The sequence below is a fragment of the Alligator mississippiensis genome, chromosome 1 (assembly GCF_030867095.1).
Source record: "Alligator mississippiensis isolate rAllMis1 chromosome 1, rAllMis1, whole genome shotgun sequence".
In the NCBI taxonomy this organism is placed as follows: Eukaryota; Metazoa; Chordata; order Crocodylia; family Alligatoridae; genus Alligator; species Alligator mississippiensis.
This window is the reverse complement of record NC_081824.1, coordinates 254,947,754-254,974,972: the sequence shown is the minus strand read 5'-3', so window position 1 is coordinate 254,974,972 and position 27,219 is coordinate 254,947,754.

The following is a 27,219-nucleotide window of genomic DNA, read 5'->3' as shown; positions in this document are numbered from 1 at the left end:
TGTTGGCAGGGGTCCTGGAGTTTACAGGTGGTGTTCCCAGTGGTCTGCAAGAAAGGGCAGCTTAGAAGTGAGGTTTATTTCAGTACCTGGAGGTCTGCAGAGCTTGCAGGCTTGGCATAGACTCCTGTTCAGAGTCAGGTTTAGGGGTTTTTAATGAGGTAGTTGTTAAACCTGGGCCTGAGAACACCCTAAGTCATTCAGAGCAGCAAGGAGATCCCAGATCAGTCAAAAATGTAGTGCTCTCTCTCTCTCACAGCTGCAGCCCCAAGAGAACTGGTCTCCCCAGCAGCCCCAACAGAAACCTGCCTAGGTTTTGGCATATTTGTATTTTGAAACCGAACCACTTTTTAAAAATATTTTGGTTTTAACAAATTGGGAACAGGCCTAAACAGGCTTGTGTGCAGAAGTGCTTGGTCCTGGAGCATGGAACTCAGCTGAAGCTGGTCAGTGGATAGTAATCTGCCTGGCTGGGAGGCTAGGGGCAGCCGGGACTGATTGCCAGCTATTGAGGATGGAGCCAGCAGGGAGCTTAAGAACTCCAAGAGGGACAGCTGGAGCAGGAGAAGCCTGTAGCTAAAATGGTCTTCTCTTCTGATGCCTGAAGTAAGATTGGGAGTGGGGGGGTCATTTGTTTAAGGGCCCTTCATTCAGTTTGCTGTGGAGGCAAGATCATTCTGTGCAAAACAAAGTGGTCTGAAAAACTGAAACCAGAGCAGACTCACCTATTTAAAGCAGCAGGGTAAGTGGCCCACTTACAGCTTACCAGAAACCTTCTGACCTAATAGGGCTAGGGGCATAAGAAGTAATAAGAGCAAAACACTTTAGAACACAAGTGGAGTGCCATAGGGGTGGTCTTGGGGCCAGTTTTGTTCAATGTCTTCTTCATCAACAACCTGGAAGATGGCACAGAGTGCACCCTCAGCAAGTTTGCAGATGACACCAAACTGAGGGGAGTAGTAGATATGATGGTGGGTAGGGCTAGGATTCAGAGTGACCTAGACAAATTGGAGGATTGGGCCAAAAGAAATCTCATGATGTTCAGTAAGGACAAACATAAAGTCGTGCACTTAGGACAGAGCAATCCCATGCACCAGTACAGGCTGGGGGCTGACTGGCTGGGCAGCAGCTCTGCAGAAAATGACCTGGGGGTTACAGTGAACAATACACTGGATATGAGCCAGCAGTGTGACCTTGTTCCCAAGAAGGCTAATGGCATACTGGGCTGCACTGGTAGGTGTGTTGCCAGTATGTCAAGGGAAGTGATTATTCCCCTCTATTCTGCACTGATGAGGCCACATCTGGAGTACTGTGTTCAGCTTTGCCCCTCCCCCACCTACAGATAGGATGTGGACAAATTGAAGAGAGTCCAGCAGAGGGCAACAAAAATGGTGAGGGGGCTGGGAGAAACGACTTATGAAGAAAGACTGTGGGAACTGGGCTTATTTAGTCTAAAGAAGAGGAGACTGAGAGGGGATTTAATAGCATCCTTCAACTACCTGCAGGGGGGTTTGAAAGAGGATAGAGCTGAACTGTTCTCATTTGTGACAGATGACAGAACAGGAAGCTATGGTCTCAAGTTGCAGCAAAGGAAGTTTAGGTTAGATATTAGGAAGGATTTTCTCACCAGGAGGGTAGTAAAACACTGGAACAGGTTACCCAGAGAGGTGGTGGAAGCTCTGTCCTTGGAGGTTTTCAAGACCTGACTAGACATAACTTTGGCTGGGATGATCTAGTTGGAGCTGGTCCTGTTCTGAGCCAGGGGTTGGACTAGATGACCTCATGAGGTCCCTTCTACCCCTAACTTTCTATGATTCTGTGATCTCTTGATTTCAGGGAATGTCCTGAGTTGGTGTATAACTTGAAGAAAGTCTGATTCTGACAGCTTTAGCTAAATAAACACTTTATATGCCAGCAAAGGGAAATGGCACAGTAACAGAACTACTATTTTTAATATTCCTTCTCTGTAACGAACACAAGGAAGAAAGCGATGCGTTTGTTAAATGTGGTGGCTCTAGGTTGATGAAGGAACCCTGGGGAGATTATCTTGAAGTTTGACACTATAGTCAACTTTTACACCATTTCAGTACAAGCAATTCCATGCATACAAGTAACAGAAGACCTAAATATAAGCAAAACATCTAATACGTACACTTGAATCCTTTTGTCAGATCCAGGTTCATTACAATCTTTGTGCAATGAAAGTACGACTGTCCTTTGTTTTACTGTGCAGCTGTTTGGAGTGAAAAGCAACCTCTGAATGGAAGTATGGAAGCCTACCAAAAATACTGCTACATCTTGCCCAATGTGCTGATATTTGCACATGGATTCCAGATGGCATTGTTAAATAGACACATTGGGCCTCTTGTGCTATCATACATTAGCTTCAGTTCCTCCTCTACAATCATCAGAGTGTGGTACTTGTCTTTACAATGTGGTGCATCGCACCGAGCTGGAGAGTACTGCCTTATGACAGCAAAAAAGGAAAGCACAAGCTTCTATTTAATAACTGAGTGATACCACATGTACAATCTCTGGATGTTTACAAAACTGTGTGGGTGGGTTCATCAAACACACTGGGCCTTCCTTTCAGTTTAATTCCTGTTTACAGATGAGGATGAGGGGGGGAAAAAAATCCTCCTTGGGCTAGAACCAAAACAACAAAATAAAAGATGACCAAGTTGGACTGCATTTGTATCATGTTTTTCAAGGATTACCCAGTTCCAAGATTGTCTGTTCTTTTTCTTAATTATCAAGGCTTGGAATGAACACTACCTTCCGATTTGGCACAGGCTGAGTTCCATGTTCTCTCAAGATGCATAATATGTTGCAGATTTATTCCAAGGTGGTTATGGGACTTATCTCTCTTTTTTTAGAAAAAAATTGGGAAGGAAAGGTTCAGCATGAAGAACAGCAAATACATGCCCTGACCTGTGGAAATGAAATGTCGCATGCCAAGGGCCCTTGAACACAGCTCCTAAATAGCTAAATGGATAAATATACTCTAGGGTGTGCAGACATTAGGAATACTTTGGCACATGCTGTTTGGTCTTAAGGGAGACATTTGGAGATCTGAGTAACCAGACATTTGTCAATTGTCATGGGAATGTCTGTTTCTGTTGTTTTAAGACAGGAGATGGATTTGGCCAAGAGTTCTGCAAGCTTTGTCTCAGGGAAAGGCCTTACATTTGATATATGATTTAGCTTTGCTTTCTGTGCTGCTGCAGGTCAGAAAATACAAACTCTAGGAAAACAACGAAAAAGAAAGCTTTTCAAATTAGTAGGCCTGGCAACCTTGTGTCACATGTAGCTCCTTTGGCATATTCCAGAGTACAATACACTACCAAGTCAGAAATGGTAGCTTTTTCGCGTAGGCATAAAGACAAGCCATTGGAAGGCATGCAAGTAGGGCTGGATTGCACTTGGGTGAGCCCTGGCTGCATAATGGACCCTTGGGGGCCTGATGCAATTTAAGTAGCCGAAGGCTGTTCTAACTGCATCCCCAGGAGCAGGAGAGCTCATGACTGGCTGAAAGTCAATCCTCAGAAGAAAAGTGGAGGGATGATGTCCTGTTTTTTCAGCATGCAAAACACTCCATGTTGTATTTGTATGTCTGTGTACTTACCAAAGCTGGACCTTGGTTTTGATTCTACTCACTCTTAACATTCTGTGACTATGGTATGCATCCGATTTTACAAAGATCCTTCATCCTCTTAACAATGCGGCAACTTGTTTTATTCCAAAGAAGGAAAAATCAATTATTCTTCATCAGAGGTAACAAACTCATCCAGCCCTGCAGGGACCAGTCCATGGCACCTGCTGGATGCAGCAGCCATGCCAGACCAGCCCTGTATGCTGGATCTGATATGTGGTTCCTGTCAGTGGGCCTGATCCAAACTGGCTCTGGATCCAGTATACAGGGATGGTCCCGCATGCTGGCTTCCTCCAGCATGTTCCCTGGACCGGCCTCATGCACCACATGCAGTGGGTGCCCTAAACTGGCCCCATGTACTGCATGTGCTGAACAGGGTTGGTCTGAGACCCACAGGCAGCATAGTGAGCCAGATGATCGGGCTCCATGAAATGCACCCAGCCTGCAGGCCATATCTTTGACACCCCTGTACTAAGCAATAGCCTAATCACTTGTAACACTCCATCATTTGTAACAAAAAAAATGTCAGGTACACTTGGTGTTACACAGTGTACTGGAACTGACATATAAATTACACTCTCTCATGCTGAGAAAGTGCATTTTGAACTTCCCAGCACTGCCTTGCCCAGGCCCCAATTTTGACCGACACAGACCCTTTGATTTTCTGTTAAGAGTTTGGTCATAGTGCAGAACAGTCAATAAAATCCTGTTCTGTTTTTTCTACTAAGACAGCTTAAAGTGCCCTGGTCTTTGAGTTGCTTGTGATTTCCTGTTGAGTAGAACATGAAGTTGTAGGAGTGTATTTGGTGTTTGACTTAAAATATGAAGCTATTTCAAACCAAAGTGGGGTTTTTTGACATTTTCTTTCCCTCATTTTGGCTGCAATCAGCTCCCCCCTTTCCCATGGGCTTTTTGTGCCCATTTACAATAGCACCTCTCCTTTTCTTGTCTGGGATTTTCATTAGCAAAATACAGCGCAACATGGTACTGGCCACCATGTGAACCAGAGAGCAACCAAATGTGCTCGAAAAGCCTCCAGTTGTGGAGTGAGGTAGAACAGTTGCTCTATTACATTTTTCCATTGTTGTCCACATCCTACAGATGTCTGGGCTCCGTGGCTGTGGGAGAGAGAGAAGCACAGGAACATGCAGACACACATTGCAGAACATTCCTCTCAGCTCTGGGAGTATTTCCAAGAAGCTGGAACTGCTTTCTTATTTCTCTTTCTGTCTCTTCTCTTTGTTTCACTGGTTGTTTTGGCCTTTCCCCCCCTTTTATTATCATTATTATTTAAATTTGTGCATCAGTTCTTTTGTTCAGCCACAAGAAAAACCTTAAATATCAAATTTCCTCAGAGGTATTGGAGCTCAACCTTGAACCTCAGAACAAGCTAAATTTTGGCTGGCTACCTAGACCCAAGATTTTATAAACCCACTGCATTTTTTCAGATTTCTCTGATGCTAACTGCATTTGCAACATGGTACATTCTGACTGTTTGGATGACACTTTTGGCGTGCCACTGGAAATCAGTGGTAAAATTCCTTTTGACCTTACTGCAGTGGAAATGCTTAGGTAATGCTCAGTCTTGGACCAGGACCCCGTGGCGCTAGCTGGTTTTTAAGCATAGAGAAATAAGATGTCTCTTGTCTCAAAGATTTTGCAATCTATGCAGAAGAAAAGAAACAACAGGTGGGTAAAGATGGACAAATGCAGGGACCCCAAAGGAAACAATGAAACAAATGTTGGTCAGCTCAGAGGGCAGTGGTCACAGCACACCAGCTGCCTAGTGGTTGTCAATCTTCAATGGGATTAAGTTTTGGCATTATGTGAATTTGTATGGTGATTACTTTACCCCCTGAAAGATAAAGGATTGTAGTAGGAAAGCTGGAAGACTTGCAATTCCAGTGACATATGTCATTCCTTTAATGGACTGCTTAACCCCCAAATTCTACCATTAATCAGGAAAAAAGTTTTACACCAATCGCCATGTATAAAACAGGATTATGGACAGTGCATGTGACAAAAAGACAAAGGGAAAAGATCACAGAGCAAGTTAAGTCAGAGAGGGAGCTCACTTCCCTAGAAAATAAAATGCATTCTTTATGGAGGGTGTGGGGAATAATCCCTTTGCTGCACGCTTTTGGCATGTCAGCTTTCTGATCCACAGAAAGCACTAATGCAAACTGTTGTAAGAACACTGAATTGAATTAAATTCCAGGCTTGCAACTCAACCTCCCACCTTGACAAATCGTTTCTTAGCTAAACATGATTTGAATCACTCTAGTGCAGTTCCATTAGTGTCACTCCTTGTTGGTCTATTAATAGAATGTGTTAGCGTCAAGCAGATTGGTGAAATGGTAAATATTACACAGCACATGGTCATATTGTTCGTTTGACTGTAAATTGATTCTGAATAATGCTATGATAGTAAAGAGAATCTGCTTAGTGTAAGGCATGAATTAGACACAATCTCTCTCTCTTCCCCCCGCTTCTTTCCTTCCTTTCCCATTCCAGAGCTCAAATATCACAAGTACTTATTTTCTTTGCCCTAATTAGACATAATCAGTAATACAGTCAGTGACTAGTATCAATTCCCAAGCCACAGAACCACAATATCTACCTTTTTAAAAAGTTAATCCTCCTCATTAGCTGATTAGTTTAGTTCATTTGTAGTGTCCCATGGTGATTATAAACTAAATAAAAGAGGGAATCTGTCTAATGTTTTTTCATATAACTGCATGTGCTTGTTTGTGTGTATGCAATACATAAACACATATGGCAGGTTTTTTAAGAGGGGCTGAAGAACTGTAGCTTATTTGGTGCTGCAAATTAGGTAGAACATTTTTTCTGTATTCAGTTTGAAGACTCCTTTTTTCCAGGTTTTCTATGAACTGAAAATGAACATTACATTAAAGCAAACAAACAAACATAAAACCTGTCATTCTCTCTTCTGGGTTTCCAAGTACATCCTGGGCACATCTACACATACTATTAGGGGACAGAAATAAACTCCCAGGGGTTTATTGCTCCTGGGAAACTCCTGGGTGCACAGTTTACACGTGCACCTAGAACACCACACATTGAGTTGGGTCACAGCAGTCCTGGCTGGCAAGGAGCCTGGGGGGTCAGCCTGCCAGCCTGGGGCTGCTCCAACTGGGCTTAATGTGCTGCAAAGGGGGTGGCTGGGGCACAGGAGTGCTTTAGTGCAGGGCTAGTTGGCAAGCAGCCTCTGCACTGAAGCACCCTTGTGCCCAAGTCAGCCAGCTCAGTGTCTACACATGCACTTCTGTGCACGAAAAAACTCTGCAGCAGGTAGGACTGTATTTACAAGTCCTACCTTGCTGTGAAGTTTATTAGTTTTGTGCACCCTAATAGGGGCACACGTGTAGATGTTTACTGTAAAGTTAATTAGTCAACTGTGCAGTAAATGACTTGTGAGGATATGCCCCCTGACTCTTTAATACTTGAGGCAGAAATTGTTCCCTTTATAGCGCTGAGCATGTAGTCTGCAGCTACGTAATAAAATAATGCATATCAACAACACAGAGCAGTCAAAAGTGTGAAAGTAAATCTCATATTTGAATATTTCACTGCATTCTGCTCCAACCAAGTGCTGTTATCATGGAATTAAAATGGCTACTAGTAACAAGTATTCACTTCAGATTCGGCTGATTTGGAGGGACAGTGATTCGATTCGGTGATTCGAATCATTGTCCCGATTCGATTCGGCCAATTCGGATCTGAAGGTTCAGCACCAATTCAGAGATTTGGCCATAGACTAAACAGGCAGCAGTCCTTGAGGATGCTGGACACAGCTGCCTCCAGCTGGTAAGTCTGTTGTAGTGGGCGGAGGGTGGGGGCAGATCAATGACCCCACAGCAAGGGAGGGATTGGGGCTGTAGCTGGAACAAGCTGCCCAGCCAGGGTGGGGGGCGCATGGGACTTGGGGAAGTGAGCTCCCGCTACTGCATGCTGACACGCTCCGCTGGTCCAGGAGGGCATGGAAGCGGGCATGTGCCCCTGGATCTGTGCTGGGCGGGCTGGGCTAGGCTGCGCTCTGGGAAGCTAATCCCAGCCGCCTGCCACCTGGCTAATCTCCACAGGGCAGGTGGAGCCAGGGCTGTACTCTGGGCAGCTAGTCCCAGCCGCAGCCCAGAGTTCAGCCCTGGCTCTACCTGCTCCACAGAGCACAGTGGAGTAGGGGCTATGTGGGGGCTGCAGCCACCCTAAAATTCCCCATAGCCCCTGCCACTGGGCCAGACCCAATCCAGGTGAATGCGCCCACCCCTATGTCCTGCCGCTGCTTGCCCAGTTGGGGCAAAGCCATGGCTTGTCCAAGAGGCACAGAGATGCTGGGCAAGCAGTGGGAGGGCATAGCCCCCACTCCCAGTGCCTTCCGCTATGTGTCCAGAGCACAGTCCGGCCCAACCCACCCCACACAGATCCAGAGGCAAACGCCCAATTCCATGCCCTCCTGGATCAGCAGCATGCAGTGGCCAGAGCCTCCTTCCCCAAGTCCCACACCCAGGGCTGTCCCTGGGAAGAGCAAATCAGAGTGACTGCCCTGGGCCCCATGATTTGGGGGCACCACAGACAGTCCCGTACAGGCCCTGCTGCGGCCACCATACTCCACCGCTGTCGGCTCTGCTGCTCACCACCTCCCCCGCCCTGCCACTCCACCAGCTCCAGCTGCTCCTCCAGCCACTTGCCACCCTCCACCCACCCAGCCCCTGCACAGGCTGATATGCCCCAGGCCCCGCACACCCCTAGGGACAGCTCTGCCTGCACACCACCACTCCCCACCCTGGCTGGGAAGTTTGTCCCAGCCCCAATCCCTCCCTTGCTGTGGGGGCATTAGTCTGCCTCCCCCACACCCATTCCCTCCCCTCCCCTCTCCACCCATCACAACAGACTTACTAGCTGGAGGCAGCTGTGCCAGCATCCTTGAGGACTACTGCCTGTTTAGTCTATGGCTGAATCTCTGAATCGGGCTGCATCTTTTCTGAATCGATTCAGAGGCTTCCAATTCAGTTCAGAGCTTTTAATTAGTTTCCCAATTCAGAGATTTGGCCACTGAATTGGGCTGAATCTCCTCCAAGTCAAATCGGCTACTGAAGCATCACACAGCCCTAATGGCTTCACTGCTTCTGGTTTGGGATGTTGTATGTATTGAGCACTATGTGTTGTTCGACTACTCTGCCTGGCCTGGTCAGTTGGAGATGAAGACCTGCCTGGTTGTTTTGTATGTTTTGTAAGACTGGTAAAACTTGCTCATTGCAAATGGTTTCTTTTGTAGAGCTCTTAACCAGTTAGATCTGATTATGGCACAGAATGTGCTAAAATTTTATCTGATTTAAAGTCAGGTTAGAGCCAATCAGATTTAAAATACAGAATAGAATGTTTGTTTGTAGGGATCTGTGGAGAAGAAAGATGCTTTCCCTACAAATATGTAACCTGGTCAGACCTTTTCTCATTAAGGCCCTTGAAACTCAGACCACCGAAGTGAACCTTTTCAGAAGCAGCCACTGATACCACATGGCTTGTTTATGGGCGCCCAAATTGAAATATCTAAAACCTCATTTTCAGTAATGCTGGGCACCAGCTACTTTCATTGACTGCTGTATTAATCTTTATGCCTTCAAACAGACTGCAACAGCACTTTCAGAGATGGCATTTTTCATTCTGAGACAGGTGTGTGGCGATGATAATCTGATCTGGTTCAAAAGGAACTGTTAAGATAGCAGGTAACAGAGACTTGTAATAGTAAAATTATTAAAGTGTCAAGTTACTCCTCTTTTGTATTTTACACAGACTAAAAGATTAACTCAGGGTGATTTATCTTCTACTAGTGTCAGTTGACAGTGAACAAGACTGTAACCAATTTGCCTCTAGCAAAGAAAGAATAAATGCTGAAGGACTGAAAGCAAAGGAAAAGCATAAATTAAATGTTCCTTCAAAGACACCAGCCAATATTGTTAATCTTATCCCATCTATCATTTGTTTCTAATCTCCTAGAATTTGCATTGTGGGATACCAACTAATCACATCTTTATTGTTACCTGACCACATGTAAAAACAATTAATAGTGTGATAAACTAAGGAATAAACCACAAAGTTATTACACAAAAAATGGGAACCCTCTGGCCCTTCCTATCCTGTGCAACTTGCAGCCACAGGGGGCCCCACAGCCAAGGGGCCCCCTGTATTCAGCCACTCATCCTCCCTGCCACCACCGGGTTCATGTCCGTCCACTCACCACCCCCCTCCCCACCACTGACGCTGAATGCACATCTGTCCACTTGCCACCACCACCAACCCGGGCTTCTTTGGCTGTTTGCTGCCACCCCCACTACCACCAGCACTGGCTTCTTTGCATCAGGGAGCCTCACAACTACAACTTGCAGGGGGCCCCAAAAATTGTGGGTTGGCCCTGGGAGCCCTGGAACTTGCTACTTGCCAATACAGGGGGTACCTAGGATTGTGATCCCAAGTTCCCCCTGCACTGAAAATAAGGCCCCCTCTACATGTATAGATAAAGGTGTGATTAGATCTAATGTGTGAGCCAAACAATTGCATATTCTGCCATGCCACATGTGCATCGCAGGGAACAAAATTGTGGGATCACACATTATATCCAATCACATCATATTGCTGGTGCAGGGGGAACCCAATCCTGGGCTCCTGACAAGAAGCAGGCTTCCAAGGTTGGGAGCCCCCTTTGCGTAGAGGGCTCCTAGCCATGACAGCCACATGCAGCTGGGACCAAGAGACCCCCACAAGTGATGGGGCTCCGAGTACCAGCTTGCATGTGAGGCACAGCCGGGACTGGCAGCCCTGTCAGTTATGAGGTATTCAGTCCCAGCTACATGTAAGGTGCTGAAAACCACATTAGTTACGGGGTCTCTTGATCTCCACTGCCAGTGAGGAGCCAGAGAGAGAGCCCTTGGTGGACTGGGGGTTTAACACCTCCCCCTCAGACCTTGGGAATCACAATAGGTGTGATCCCCAGGGCTTGAGATTTTCACAGTGGGCATGGGGCACCACTGTGGCTAGGAACCCTGTCAGCTGATGGGGCTTCCAGTCACAGGGAAGGCCCCACTACATGTGCAAATTAAAGCTGGATAGCAACCAGCTATATAATTAGTACACATTGTTGAGGTCTAACATTATAACTGGTTGGAGCTTTTTATCTTGATAGCTACTTTGCACACGTAGCTGGTCTCCAGGGCTAGAGACAGAGATTACACATAAACCGGCATAAGTGATCAGAAATCAATTCAAATCTGTAACATAACAGAAGTCCAGTGCACATAAACCACTTTCAACTGACCAAAATGGTTTAAGATAAACCTGAATGCCTGTAGTATCAGATTTAACTAATTTAGGTTAAATCAGTTTATTGAATTTCTGCCCCAGATCCCAGTTAACTTCCCCCAGCATCCCAGGATGCTTTGCAGGGTGGGTGGACTAGCATTGGTCTAAGCTGTCTGCTCCAGTCCAGGCCAGTACTCCGTAGCTTCTGGCCTGGGCCACTGTAAGCATGTGGCTGCATTTCCAGAATCAAAAAATGAATGTTTGTTCATTTTCTTATCAGTTCAATCTACACAGCTTAGACTAACCTGTGAATATTGAATCAATTCAGCCTCAGGCTTTTTCCGCTGTCTGTACTTAACCAGTTAATTGCACAATACCTGTAATGTTTAGAGGAGGCCCAAGGCGTGATGGGATCGGATGCTGGATCCCACAATCATACTTCCAACTCTGCATGTATAGCATGTGTCACAGGGACAATCAGTTGAAAGAGCACAAACCACACACTAGGGACCCCTAGGGTGGGGACCATACACAAAAGAAAAAAAAATAACACAAGAAAAATGTTTACCTGCAGCAGGACCTGTGGCACAGCCGGAGCAAGGGAAGGAACCCGCGCAGGTTGTAAGCCACACCTTTATTCAGCTGAGGCTGGCCGGTAACATCATCGGCAATCACCGGTCAGCGGAAATAAAAAGGACCGCCGGCGAAGGCTGGGGGAAGAAGAAGGAGAGAGAGTCTGTGAGGACTCTCAATGCCGGTGACAACAGGAGAAGGGAAAGCCAGCAGAGGCTCTCTGTACCCACAATGACCAGCATGGTTGGGAGGAGGGAAAGCCGATGGGGGCTCTCCACTGGCAAAGGCTGGCGTGCCTGGGAAGCAAGACAGCCAAAGGAAGCTCTCTACACCAGTGGAGAGTGGTGTAAACGCCCACAGAGGAAGCCCAGCTGGGCAGTAGCAGACTCGGCAGCAGGAGACAACACAAGCAGCGACTGATCAGACCTGAAGGAACCACGGGGCGCTGAAAGCTGGACACCCCAAACAACATCGGTGGAGAATGATTCCGCAAGCCACATTCAATGGTGTGAGGGGAGAGACGGCCCGAGAAGAGAAGCCGTGGCCACCCCTGGCCAGACGATGGGTCATCTCCCATAGACGGGAGCAGAATATTGATTAGCAGGGACAAGTCCAAAGAATTTTGTAGCGAGAGTGACAAGGCGACATCTCTGTTTTCTAGCAGTAGGGCTGGGGAGGAAACCAAACGGACCCTCCCACAACTTGTAATTTTGTTTCGTTCCTTTTTTCTTTACCCCCTTTTGGTGGGGTTGTGTGTGGTGAGATAAAATGGTGCCGGGGGACTAAGTGCCCTAGCCAGGAAGTAAGTCCCTGTTAGAGGAATAGAGTGCAGAATAGAGGCACTGGCAGGATGGCTCCTTTCCGTCCTTCCTTTTTGTTTTTTTCCCTTTGGTTTTTGATCAATTTTCGGTTCCTAGGCCTGAGGCAGCATAGGGCAGGAGGAGGCCCACCTCAGGCCAGATAGCAAATCAGTTGAGCCATCCCAGGAGAAAGTGCTTGGGGCACAATAAGGCTCAAGAGAACGTCTAGGTCAAGAGCGCAACAGCATCAGGGGAGCGGCCAACAAGATCCAGTGACCACCAAAGGTTGGCATGAGGCTGGGGTGTCAGGGAGGTGGAGCCCCATGGACAGCCACCTAGCGGACTACCCACGGTGGAGGAGCCCTGGGTAGTTTTCCCCCAACTGAAATTATATTAAAAGTCATGGCAGGCGAGTCTGGGGGCGGCCACCTAGGTAACAAACATCTACCTCACTGTTTACAAGAAACCTCGGGACATCCATTGCCAACCGTCCAGGCCAAGGCCATGTGCGACCAGCTGTTCGAGGCCAGGTAGTCACAGCATGGTAGGAAGTGTAATTGTGGGGATCCTACATTAAATTCTGTTGTGCCTTTGCTTGCACATCTTCCAGGGGCATACTTTTCTGTAAGGCTTGTTGTGTCATTTAAATCTGCTTAGTATTTTCTGGAACTTTTTCACCTACCCATGCTTTCTGCTTCATCCCTTCTCCTTTTCCTTTTGAACTGCACTCCCCAACAGGTCATGCTCCTTGTCTGCACCCTTCTCTTCAACCAGTAGTTCCAAATCTAGTTTTCTTTCCTCTTACTGGAAAAAAGACTGCTTAGGTAACGTGGAATTCCTTCAAGTTGGCTATTCTCTTCAAAGTGAGTAATCAAATGAATCAGATAACTTCCCATAGATAAAGATGAGGTAGATACTAGGTGGAAGGACCAGCCAACAGCTTTAACCAACTATGGCAATTGTTTCTGGACTCTTCATCTTAAAAGAACTTCAATCATGTGTTTTATATAGTCTCTCCAGTCCTCTAAAATGAAGGACTATGACTGAAGTTAAAGACTGTAGAACAGTTTGTGTCTGCTACTCTTAATCAACACAGGGTACTACCACATACACTAGGAATGCTTTTGTACAAAGTGCATTTGGTTTACTTGCTCCGATAAGCGCTAAGGGCCTTGATACACCTTGCATTGTGAGCCACACAAATGTTGATCCACTTAGTGCTAGCTTGGAGGTTAGAGCAGTCACACCTGCAGTTTGAGTGGCACATCTGTGGGGAGTGGCTACATCTTAATGGAACAAGACCTGGGTTCTATGGATCAAGAGATAATCCTGCCTGTGGAGTGGCTAATTTTGAGCCACATAACAAATGCTTAAATGAGTGCTTAAAGCCACTTTAAGGTGGCAATGTGCAGACAATCCATGGGTTAAGAGCTCCAGGAGCTGCCCAAAATTACCATGGAACAAGGCTCTAAGTCTGTTTAGAGCTCCAAAAATAAGGAAAAAAATGCAATTATTTGTCATGCAGCAAAAGATACACTACAACATTAAATAATTACCATTGTTTGTCTTTTGATTTCATACATGAATTTGAAAACTATTAAAAGGTAGACATTACACTGATAAGTGTGAATATTATATCCTGTTTTACCCCCTGAACAAGCAGAGCCCAACTAAGAAGCTTCAGCCATGGCCTAGAGGAATGATTTTTAAGGGTGAGAGGATTATTTATATCCTATGTATATTCAATGATTCTTCTTTCTGCTGCATAGTTACCTACACCAGCATTCTGGGTATTAGTTCCCAGGTATCTGTCAAAGCAATTGATGGACATATTCCCATTTAGGATCTACTAATCTTTAGTGCCTGCAACAGAGGGGCTTGTGCTCATTGGATAGCAATACAGGAAGCTCTCGGGGAGTATAAGAGATACTGTCTTTGGCTGGAAGTTTACAAGAAGAAAACTACAAAGTGTGGAGTTGCATAAAAAAACAAAACAAAACACACATCCAGAGACTTTCACCAGGTGGATTAAATTGAAACCTCTGCACTAAACCCCATTTAGCACAGTGACTCATTTTTTAATCCAAGTTTACTAATTAATTTATGTCTCTTTTTTTTTTTCTTTCTATTCCAGACACTGATTCAGATAGCTGAGAGCCCTGAGTTTGGAGAGATGGGATAATAAACTTTTGTAACTTGTAATATTTATCAATCAGTTAAAAAAAAGGTTCTTCTTTAATTAAAACAAATGGGATTCAATCCCAATTTCCCCTGCACTTCTAGAGAGCTAAAGAAATAATTTTTCTGTTCACTAGGAATATGAACAGAAGTTACACATAAACCAATTTAACGGATCAGCAACTGGTTTAAACCTGTAACAGAATAGAAGTTCACTGCACATAAACTAGTTTCAAAAGCCATGTGTAGACAAAACGAGAGGCATGTGTGCACTGTGGCAGGCCAGTAGGGGGCACTCCTGCGTTGAGCCACCCACCTCCCTGCGCCCGACCACCTTCCAGGCTCTGAGTGCCTCCCTGGGGTGCCACATGTCTGGCCGACCCCTTCCCTGGAGCACACCCGCTAGCCTGGGGTTCCCGCTGCCACCATCCAAGGCTCTAGACTCAATTCTGGCTCTGCGCACCTTGGAGAACACAGGCCTGATTGTCCAATGGGTACTCGACCCAATACCAGCACTTGGGGCACTTTCCCAAGTCAGGGGCTTATTAGGGAAGCCTCCCTTAGTCCGCAGACCTAAGGGGCCTCCTCGGCATAATTTAGACCCACCCCACAATAAGTCTCCCACACCGGTCACAAAGGAGAACATTATTGATTCAGGGGGTAGGGCGGAAACAGGGTAAAAGGTAGAGCAATATCATGGAAATATCAGAGGAATATCAGAGGAATCCCATAGAGCAAACCAGGGTGGCTGATGGTAGCCTTTTAAACACGCATCTAAGTTACTGTAAGCTAAATATCTAGTCTGATCTCAAGCAGCTTACTCACTCGCATCATCCAGAGGTGGTTGGAGATTTCCTCTGGAGGCAGGGCACTCTTGGACCATGCGGTGATGAGGAGAGAGCCAGTTTCAGATTCACCTGGATGACCGCATGGCTAATGGCTGCCTTTCTTCCTGGCCCAGGCCTTTTTATAACCTCTCTGACCTCAGCAGCCCGGTCCAATTGAAGCTGCCAATACTGGCCACAAGCCAACCAATCTACCAAGCATCCCTGACTACCTGGGCCTGTGCGCAGGGCCGGGCTTCTCCCCCCTGCTCAGGTGACCAGAGCATTCAGGCACCAGGCTTTTGTCATGCAGACCAGAGAGGGAGATCCCCTCCCTGAGGGATTCAACACCAGCCTCTCAGGCTGGCAGAGACAGGTCTCTAGAGAGGGACACAGACGGTGGCATTTCTGCCACACGCACAACACTTTAAAATGGGATAAATGCTGGCACCGCTTTAATGGTGCCAGTGTTTGCATGCCCGGGCAGCGTATAGCGCACTAATTCCAGCCGCTGTAGGAAATTTGGCGGCATAATGCACCTTAAATGACTTGGGGCACAGCAAACTAAAACTTCTTGAAGGAGTTTTAGTTTGCTGCCCCTACAGCTGTGGAGTGAAGCACCAGGCTCTATGCAACTCCACAGCTCTGTAGGAAGCCCTGCAGGCAGCCTGGCAGCAGCCCAGGAAAGCAGGCTCTACTTAAGAAAAGTGGTGAGCTGATCATTCCGCGCCCCCCCCCCCCCAGCACCCTGTGAGCCTGCCTGAGCTGTGTGGGGGCCCAGTGCTTCCCTTCGTGGCTGCAGTGCCCCCTGGGCCTGCCTGAGCTGGGTGCCACCTTGGGGGGGGCAGGGAGGAGGGAGCACCTGCCCACAGGCACCCAGCTCCCTTGGGGGGGAGGGGGCCACAGCTGCCACAGAGAGAACCACCACCCCCGCAGCCCAGGGATCACTCCACCCACCAGCAGCTCACCCTCCCCTCCCTGCTGGACAGGCAGGTAAGTCAGTGGGGTGTGTACATGACACGGGGGTTTAGTCAGCCCTAAATTGAAGCACTATTTTTTAAAACCCACAGCTTCAATTTAGACCCCCTGTTTCATCTACACACACCCAAAATGGCTGAAACTGGTTTAAGATAAACCTGGCTGAATATAGTATCAGACTTAACTGATTCAGGTCAAACTGGTTTATGAAATTTCTGTCCCAGCCCCCTTCCTGGTTTAAGTTAAATCATAGTGCCCCAGCATGCTTTGCAGGCCTAGACTGGGGTGTGCTATCTACTCTATAGAGCAGGGCTGGCCCTGCCTCTCTGATCCCTAGCTGGAACAGTGAACACCGGCTGACAAGGGGCTGGGGGAGCAAGCCCCATTGGGGATGCAGCCCAGTCAAATCCTGGCTGGGGTCGGGGTCAGAGTTGGGGTCGGGGTCTTGGTTTGGGGCCAGGGAGGTGGGTTAAACAACCATTTCTCTGCTCAAACTTATTGTTGGCTGTGACTATGAACTACAAATCCCAGAGGCACCTGGAAACAGGAAGAGGAAGTGATAAGCAACCCTGCAAAGTCCTGCTGCTATAAATCTGGGCTGCAAATCCTAGAGACTTTGAGAGCAGTAGGAAGAGGAAGTGAACATACAGTCCATGGTGGCCATATGCCAGAGAGTTGTGGTTTAGTGTCCCCTGCTTTCTGGCCTTAGCCACTGTGTTTCCTGTATCAAAAGTAAATGGCTGTACACTTCAGTTTCAGTGTAATCTCTGCATCTTAGACTAACCTGCAAAAACTGAATCAATTCAGCCTCGGGCTTTTTGACTGTTTATACTTAGCCTAGCTGTTCTGACAAATAATTTAAAAAGAGAAAAAAAGGTCTGGGTGAATCTAAAATAAAGTACATTTCTCCCCCCTCCCCCCTGCCAAATTTGAGCTTTTAAATAAATCATTGAAAAAACAAGTTTGAGCTGGATTTTTTTAAATGAAAGTTCTTTTGAACTGAAAAATAAGGTTACTTAGAAAATTGATTTATCTATATTTTGACTTTTGAGGAAATTTTTAATCTTTTTTTGTGAGGTTAACAGTTCAGCAAAATTGAAATTACTTCATGAAGTATGTTTTCTCCCAAAATTCAATTTTTTTTTGCTGAAAAAAAAAATGGATGACATCTTCCCCGCCCCCTCCCCATTTCTAATTTCTAGTTAATTTTCCCTGCAGCAACCTAATCTTTTAAGTGCCTTCTGTTCTAACCAGAAGCTAAGTGGTTTCAAGTCTCATTCTCCCAAGACAAAAGTATCCCTTTTCAGTAACTACATTTTTGTTAATAGAGCCTTGAGGCACTGAGAACATGTACAATGCCCCCCCTTCCCTGTAACAAGAATGTGTACTGTACCATAAAACTGATATTTCTCCATTTCTCCTTCTTCCACATTTTGTATTCCCAATTGTAAATGGAATATATAAAGGCAGCCGTTGAGCAGGGCAAACCATTGATTGGCAACCAACGTTAGCTGAAGGTCAGTGCTAATTACTCTGCCTCATTTGCATGAGGAGTTTTGAAAGATGGATCCTAAAGTGTCTGTGGCATTTTCTGCCAACAAATTACTTGGTTGACAGGAGGATGTCACTGCTCATCAATGCTGATAGAGTGTAAGTTGGTGCTTATGCAATTAAGGAGGATGGAAATATTGCCTCAGAGAGTTACCTTTCTGGGAGTAATTACTGTAGGTGTCAACATGCATGAAAAAAGAATATATTTACTGTATGCGTGAGTCAAGGTTATGAATGATGAGACAGTTGCTTAAGATAATCACCTCTCTCTCTAGCTCACCTATCCTGCCTTCTCTGCTTCTTGCTTTTGTAAATCTTATCACTGATTACTCCAACACTGGAAAAGATAGAGACAAACAACTATGGTAATTAGGCTCTGTTGATTAGATGCACTATGCATATTTCTTTTGTTAATTGAACCATCTGAGCTGATGCAAAATTTATAATGTCTTTCTTTTTCAGACATCCCAAAGAGATGCGCTGCATTTAAAGATGTTGCAGAGCTGAAGCTTATGCTAACTGGCCATACAATGAAACATAGGGAATTCTGCCAAGAAAAAAATGTGAGGTTTTATTTTTCTTCAGTTCTAATCAAATAATTTGAGGCCTAAAAATCTCAATTCCTGAGTACCTCTCCAGTTTTATTTGAAAGTGGTTCTGAGACCTCCCACTCCCAGAACCAGGATTTCTAAAGGTGACTCCAGTTAGTTACCCAAAAATATGACCTGAAGTCACAAATCACTCTTGAAAACACAGGCATTAATACTAATGAAAGGTCCCATAGTAACAGCAGTGGACATCTGCAGTGGTTGTACAAGCTTTACCACAAACATGCCACAACAACCTGGAAAAATGCCATTTGCAGTATGAGAAAATAAATTAATGTCTATGTTATCCAATCCTTTGGCTTCTCTGCTTTCAACACTAAACATATCACTTGAGAAGGTAGATTTCACTTTAACATGAATTTAAAGTCTAACTTTAGACATTTCAGACTGTTCAGGAAAAAAGTTTGCAGAGGTTGCATACTTTTTAGGTAACCTATTGAGGTATCTCTTAGATGGGTAGGTTATTTCAAGTCACTTAAAACCAATTTAATTATTCACATAGAGTAACTTAGGCTGGAATTTTTGCAAGAGTAAACTGGAGTGTAGTATATAAGGACACAGTAAACGGCATATAAGTGTAACTGATTCAGTTTAAAAACCACAAGCTAAGCAAAGAGATGACTCTAGTCTCACATAAATCAAATAAAAGTATGGCCTTATCTACTATACATGAGGGAAAGATAATGTATAAAATATTACTAGAATATATCCTTTGAGACTTAGATCCACATATCAGAGGTAGTGCAATTCATCAGACTTTTCCTGGATTGGGACAATGAATATCTTCCCTTCTTTTCATCTACAGCATCTGTACCAAATTTATTAGTGCTTTACACTGTGTTGTTTTTGGATCTGACATGCATCATATTATACCTTGAATCACAGAGGGTACCATGGAATCTTGTTCTATCATTCTAAATTAAGAGGATCTAATGAAGGCTACTGGTGGGGAAAGAGCCATTACCTAGTCCAGGAGTGGCAACCCATGGCACACGTACCACAAGTATCATTGGCAGCTAATGTGTGTGGCACATGAAGCCCAGGTCAGGGATGTGTCAGAATGGAAGTGGAGAGGCTCAAGCCTCTGGCAGCCTGGAGTCCCTGGGAGGCAGGAGGTGTAAGGTGTCCTCACCAAGAGCCCAGTTAACCCTTCCTGATCCCGCAACTGTTGCCAAATTCAGGGCTTTGGAGCCTTGCTCACTTTACAAACTGTGGTAGTTGTGGGGCCAGGGAAGGGTTAAGTTGGGTCTTGGCCATGACACCACCTCTTGCTGCAGCATCCTGTCTCTGCTTCATGTGGCCAAAGGCTCACATCACCCCATCCATCATTCCAGCTCTCTAGGGCACAAAATCCATCAGGTCCGCCTTTGGGGGATGGGAATGAGAGTGGCACTCAGGGAGGGGGCAGGGCTCAATATATGACACACCTGCCAAAGAGGTTGACCACCACTGCCCTAGTCTTTATTCAATTTTATTCTTTGGTTGAAGCAACTACTTTTTTACATTCTTTTCTTTTAACAATCTACCTATTTCTTGGCAAGACACATCCTAATCCATGTGTCTCAGATCCTGTTCCACCCCCCCAAGTTGCTTAAGTAGCTTTTCATATCTGTAAACTACTATGCTCAATCCTGATCCTGCATTGTCCAACTATGCATGCCCAGAAGTCTTCTCAAATGGGCACCTCTTACATTGTGTCCCAAGACAATTTCTTCCTGGGAAAGCCTATCGTTTTCACATGAACCCCTGAATCCTCAGTGAGAGAAAAAACATACACAGCACAATCTAATTATGTGGATTTAATGGTGGTACAACCCTACCTAATTTAGGCATCTGCTTAAGAACTGGGGGCACCTATACACGAGGACAGAAGCTGCTGCTGCAACACACTGGAATTCTAGTGCGTTGGAGCAGACTCAGTTAATCAAGTCTGTTGGAGCATGGTAATTGCTGTGCTCCAGCAGCCTCCTGCATCTTGTGTATCAGCATCCCCACGTTTAAAAATGGTGGTGAGGGTCCTTGAGCTAAAGCTTGTTGAACTTGCAAAAAGAGAATGTATACAGGCATTTGCTGTCCCAAGAGAAACTCCTGGGAGTGATTTAACTCTGGTTGTTCCCAGGGTTATTTTTCTCCTGGAGTGGCCAATTTTGCTCTGCGAGAAAAATCCTGAACATCTGTGCACTTGTGGGAGAGCAGCAATAGAAACTGAATGCCTGTATATAGCGAAAGGCTATAAATTTGTTGTTAAATCTGCTAATAGCAACTGATTCATAGTCTTAGTTCATGTTTATGAATTACTCTGTACTGTCTGCAAGGCAAAGCTCTAACCCAGACCATTGGTTTGAACCCTCTTACCACAGGTTACGCTTGGGAAAATATAACAGGGTCCACTGACACTGACAGCAAGACTGAGAAAGACTTGCCTAAGGAGACACTAAGAGCAGTAAGAAGGGAAACCTGGAGAATCGGGTTAGCCCTATAACATTCTGCAGTGATCATAAATGCATATAGCATTTTATAGATCATACCACACATCAATTAAATGTAAAAGGTTGCATACCCAGAGAGAGGAGATTAATTGTTCCCTAGCCAATCACTACCAAATAGAAAGCATCTCATCTACCATTTCCTTCTGGTGACTGGGTACAGGTTCTGTACTTTTGAACACTTGCTTGCAGGAGAGTTAAAGTGTAAATAGTTATATCAGTAAGTAAGCCACAATATGATTATTGTTAGCATAAGAAAGAGGTTGAACACAAATACCAGCAGGGAAGAAAAGGGGTTACATTTTTGAGTTACAAACTGTTTTTATGAGGTCAATGAAAATGGCTGTACTAGAAAGAGAAATCTTGACCTGGTGGGATGTGAACAGAGGGGTCCCCCAGGGCTCAGTCCTGGGGCCTACACTGGGGCCCACACTGTTCAACATCTTCATCAGCAACTTGGACAAGGGGGTGGAAAACACGTTGTCCGAGTTTGCCGATGACACCAAGATGTGGGGAGAGGTAGGCACACTCAAAGGGAGAGAGAGGCTGCAATTAGATTTAGACAAACTACAGAAGTGGGCAGATGGTAATAGGATGGGCTTCAATGGAGATAAATGCAGGGTGCTGCACCTGGGGAGAAGGAATCCACAGCATACATACAAGCTGGGGAGCTCCCCCCTTGTGAGCACAGAGGCGGAAAGGGATCTTGGAGTCATTATTGACTCCAAGATGAACATGAGCTGCCAATGCCAGACTGCAGCCAGCAAAGCCAACCGCACCTTGTCGTGCATCCAAAGGTGCATCTCAAGCCGGTCCAGAGAGGTGATACTCCCCCTCTACGCGACATTGGTCAGGTCACAATTGGAGTACTGTGTCCAGTTCTGGGCACCGCACTTTAAGAAGGATGTAGCCTGCCTTGAGAGGGTTCAGAGGAGGGCCACCCGCTTGGTTGGAGGGCAACAGGGCAGGCCCTATGAGGAGAGGCTGAGGGACCTGAACCTGTTCAGCCTCAGCAAGCGGAGGCTGAGGGGGGATTTGGTGGCTGCCTACAAACTCGTTAGGGGAGATCAGCAGCAAATAGGAAGAGTCCTATTCCCCCCAGCAGCACCTGGGGTGGTGAAGAAGAATGGCCAGAAGTTGCTGGAGAACAGGTTCAGGTTAGAGATTAGAAGGCACTATTTCACTGTCAGGGTGGCTAGGATCTGGAACCAGCTTCCTAGGGACGTGGTCCTCACTCCTGCCTTGGGTAAATTCAAGAGGAGGTTGGATGAGCACCTGTCTGGGGTTGTGTGATCCCAGCATGTGCTCCAACCAGTGGCCAGGGGTTAGACTAGATGATCTATTCAGGTCCCTTCTGACCCCTAACTACTATGAAGCTATGAAACTATGCCTAGTGTATTTAGCAGGTGCCTTTGACCTTCATTTCCAGTTTAAATAAGAGTAGAAATATTTTGCAAACTTCTGTAGCTGGTTTGCAAGGCAGCATCGACTTGTCCTGAAGGAAGTCAGAGGAAAGTGTAAACAGAAGATTTCACTGTTACTTGTACTGCTCCTACTTAATAAGAAACAATATTAGAAAGGAAGCATGGCCTACTGGTTAGGGCACAGGACTCTAAATGTCCTTTTGTCTCCTTGCTCCAGTAAAAATCCCCTGACTGACGTTGTACAAGTCACTTAGGCCCAGATTTTCAAATGGAAATTAATATAAAATTAGCCTTCTAAATACCAGTGGGGTTATGGCCCTTACTGCCTTGTTTTTTGACCTGTAAAATAGGTTCAATGCTCCTCTACTGCCCTGGGTTAATACATTAAGGATTATGAAGCATTCGGATGATGCAGTAATAGAGAGGGTTAGAGCACCAGAGATGGATGCGTCACCCTATTTTGAAGTTGCCTTTGCCTTTTATTCAAACCATTATAACCATTACAGGATCATTCATAAAAGTGTATTCTTCTGCCTCCTCCCTTTCCCAGTTTAGCATTTGCTGAAATGACAGAAACAAGAATGCAGTCAGTTTACAGCAAATAACAAATTTCAGATGTAAACTCTTTCATTTTGCAACTGTAACGCATAAGAGGGAATTAGATTTATTTTAAAGTCTCTCCAGAAAATAAAGTTGCAGCAGCTGGTATGCTTATTTTCATATTAATTAGGAAGGAACACTGAAAATCTGTAGTAAAAAGCAAAAATCTGCAGGGGATATTACTCAGCCTAGCACTATCATTTGTCACTTAGTTCGGTTAGATTAAAAACAGCATGGCTGCTGTTGAACTATTATCCAGAGCCACTTAAATGCCAATAGTTTCATTTTTAAATGCTTTCACATGCCTGTGAGTTTCAGTAACACTTCTTCACCCATGACTGCACTTCTTTTGTTCACTCTTTATGAAGAAATGGTAAACGCTCGTATACTGGGTGCCTTAAACAGCTACTATCTGAAGGAATGTTCTTTTTCTCAACATGTAGGGACTCTCCAGAAGTGTGTCCTTTTGCTTTTGATTAAAAAATAGCATCTGATGAAGTACGCTGTTGCCTACAAAACATCATGCCTTTTAGCCAGGTAGTCTCTAAGGGGCCACCCTGCCCTAACTTCTGCCTGATTATTGCAGAAGAAATATGCATTTTACCACCTTTTGTCTTCAGATTAGAAATTGGTAGCACAGTAGCAGGTAGCACACCACTGGAAAACAAAACCATGATGATAATGGGAGGGTGCTGATGTAAACACAGTAAAAATACTACATTTTAAATATAACTTGTACCTCTCTTTTATTAGCATCACAACTTTTAACTCTTGCTGTGCTATGTTTTCCACTCTAAGAACTTCACTTTTTTTTTCCAACTTTTGCAAGCACACTCTTGTATCATTAAGTACAGCTGCTGACAACCAATCTAAACTTCTGTCCTCCAGGCTTAAAATCACAGGCTACTACCGAGTGGGTGCATCTACATGAGATGTTACACGAGTTTACTGCAGTAAATTAATTTTATGTATAGATGTGCCCAGTGAGAAGTAAATTTTGGAGCTTTAGGTCAGCCTGTAGCATGCCTATCACCTGCTTTGTAGCCTAATGAGTGCAAGAGTAGGGAAGAAGGCACTGCATCGAGGTATGGCCTATACAAAATGAAAAATCTGCCTTCCCTTCCCCTTCCTCACAGTTCAAGTTCTTGAGTATAGTGAAGATTGAAAATCAGTTGGCCTTTAAGAGAAGTTCCTTCTACTGAATGGAGGGAGGAAAATTCAGTTCAGCAAGTCCCTTTTTTCTTTTGTCAATCAATGTAGCGAAGGATTACCAACCTAATGAGAAAACAGCGGCGTGTTCTATTCCTCAGCTGGAGGCAGTGAGCAAATAGACACAGTCTAAGCATAGCTGCCCAGCAGAGCCTAATTAAAAATCACAATTGTACTAATAAGCAATCAAGTGGAAAGGGGACAGCATGCCTTATAAAAGATCAGAGTAAAGAAAACTGCTTTTTCCAGGAAGGCTAACCCAGGAAGATTGTGTTACAGAGCTGTAGTAAAACCCCCTTTTCAGTCTCAATTATACCTCAAATGCCTTTCTCTTAAATGCTTCTTAGTCTTTTTTCCTCTGAATTCATACCTGAGAATTCTTCAGAGAATAAGTAATAAAATATTATGTTATGTGGAAAAGCTAATCTCTCAGTAAAGGGTTACAGCTTTGTTCTTTAGTGTGATTTTTAGAATAGAAGTCTTTGATATCATACTTCTATTTTATTTTATTTTTTATTTTTTTGCTATGCCCAAAACTTTCTATTGACACTAACAAAAAAAAAAAAGGTTGGGGTACATCTGGGAGGGGAGACTACCATCTAACCCTGGAGATCAAGAAGAGTGATTGTAATCTCTCTATGGGTTTTTGCTATCCACAGGTGGAAAATCCATGATTTAGAGGAGTAAGAGGTATGTAACTAGGAGAAAAGATTGGAGATGAGGAATTTTGTACTTCTAGTGATAATGAGTGGGGAAAAAAGATATATAAACTAATTAAATTAATGCTGTCTCGGTGGGCAATCTTCTTGATATGATGTGATAACAAATGCATTTCAGCCACCTTGGCTCTAGCCATATATCTACATTAGGGATTTTTTTTTTTTTTAACCAGTGTAGTTTCTTTGGCTTAAATACCACACCTCTCACATACTGTACAAGCATAAACTGATGTTGCCACTTTTGTATCTTATGCTAATTAATAGCAATTTTTTGTGGGATGTAAAGCCAGCAACTATGCACTTCTTATGAAGCTATATTAGTTGTATTTTGACTTACATTCATGCACCTTAAACGAATTTGCTAGGACTTAGTTCTTCACAAACCTCAGTTGCAGAGAATGGTATTACTCTTGTGACTCAGATAATGAGAATGAAAATGATTATTTTTTTTTTTTGGTGCTGCTGCTGCTGCTAGGCTGTAAGTGAACAACTGCTGCAAACTGCTCCATAATAACCTTCACACTGTCATCACATGTGGTCTTTTCTGAAAGCTGGGCAACAAGATAATTAGTTGTATAGAATCACATTGTGTCTGGTATGCTTAAAGATTCCAGAATGGGTAAATGCTTCCTGAAATTACACTGCAGAGAAGGAGGCAAATTAAATTTCCTTTTCTTGCTGATCAGGAGTGTCATACTAGCTTAAGTCACCATGGATAACTGTCGTTTTGCTTTTTGCTAGTGTCATGGCAGTTATTTCCAAGGGTAGTAAGTGCTGAGATCTAGTCTGTAAACAAAAAGTTTATGTAAACATTGTTACACATATTTGAGTGACACCTACAGCTCAAATCCTTAAAAGCAAAGAAATGGCAAATGATAGAATGCCCCTTTAGCAAATTCTTCCAGAAGTCAGGGTAGAGAATGCTCCTCTTGGACTAGCTGAGTCAGAGATGCCCACACTTTCATGAGCAAGAACTCACTTTACTGGAAGCTGCATCTGATCATCACAGCTTTTGCTCACAAAAGCTCATGCAGCTCTGGTTCAGTTAGTCTATAAAAGGGATGCACAACTTCAGGATGGCAGGCCAAATCTGGCCCATAGCTCTGTGTCATCTGGTCTATGGGGCTGATGACTAGTCTGGAAATTTGGTGATGTGGGAGTGGTGCCACTGCTCCCATGATGCCAATTTGTGGACCTGTGGGGAATTGCACACTGTATGTTGGATTGAGCTCTGATCCCTGTATGTAGGGCTGGGCAGGGCAGGGCAGCACCAGGCCCCTGGGGCCCAACTCTGGTGTGTAGGCCTCATTCTGGCCTGTCTACCGGTCCCATACCTCTCGCGTGATCTGCAGGGCCAAAAGCTTGAGTACCACTAATCAGAAAGGTGCATTGGCTACCTTTTTTCCAGCCTGACTTCAGACCAACCCAGCTAATTGCATCTCTCAAATTCTTTCAGTTATACAACCCATTTTCTGTGAAAGTAACAGTCCAAATCTTTGCAAAATTTTCCTTTTGCTTCTGGCAGATCCAGTGCCACACATTAATCTCTCTTCCAATAGACAACTTGAACTGCAATCTCAGAGAGATTAGCAAGTGTTGAGTCTTCATATGTGTACATCATAATACTCAGTTTATATTGTGGGTGAGGTGGAGAATGAAAATCTAAATTTCTGTACCAGAAGCAAAATTGCAAAGCTTTTGCAGCTGCATTGGTATAAGGATAGGTATTACACTGTGGAATCTGAAGTGGTCTTGTATTGCATGCTCTTGTATTGAAGTATAATTTACAAATGCAGAGGATCAAATAGATGTGTAACTTATTTATAGAAATGGATATATAGCAGTCTGTTAAACAATACTCTTCAATGTATGTTGCACCTAGCAGAGACAGAGCCTAGCTGGCTGCCAAAAATATATAAACCTGGTAAGATCCCATTAACATTAAGAAATAAAGATAAACCTGATAGTGAAATTAGATGTTGTTGGGTACAAACTAGCACCAGTTTTTATGTTGTGTAACACCAGAGTAAAACAGAGAGAGATTTGTATAGATCCAAAGGGCTTTAGTTAAGCTATCAAATCTGAGCACTACTTCATGACTACAGTTGATAGGGTTGAAATTAAATTTCAGAGCACAAGCTTGTTTCCGTTGTACAAGGGGAGGATTTTTATAGGTCAAATCTGATGGAAAATGTGCACAAAGCGGGGCTAAATATACAAATGTTGAGATATAAGTAACTTTGCACGAGGTGGGTTCTGTACCTGATGTGTACAGAACCATCCCTGCAATTTGGGAAGAAGTTATT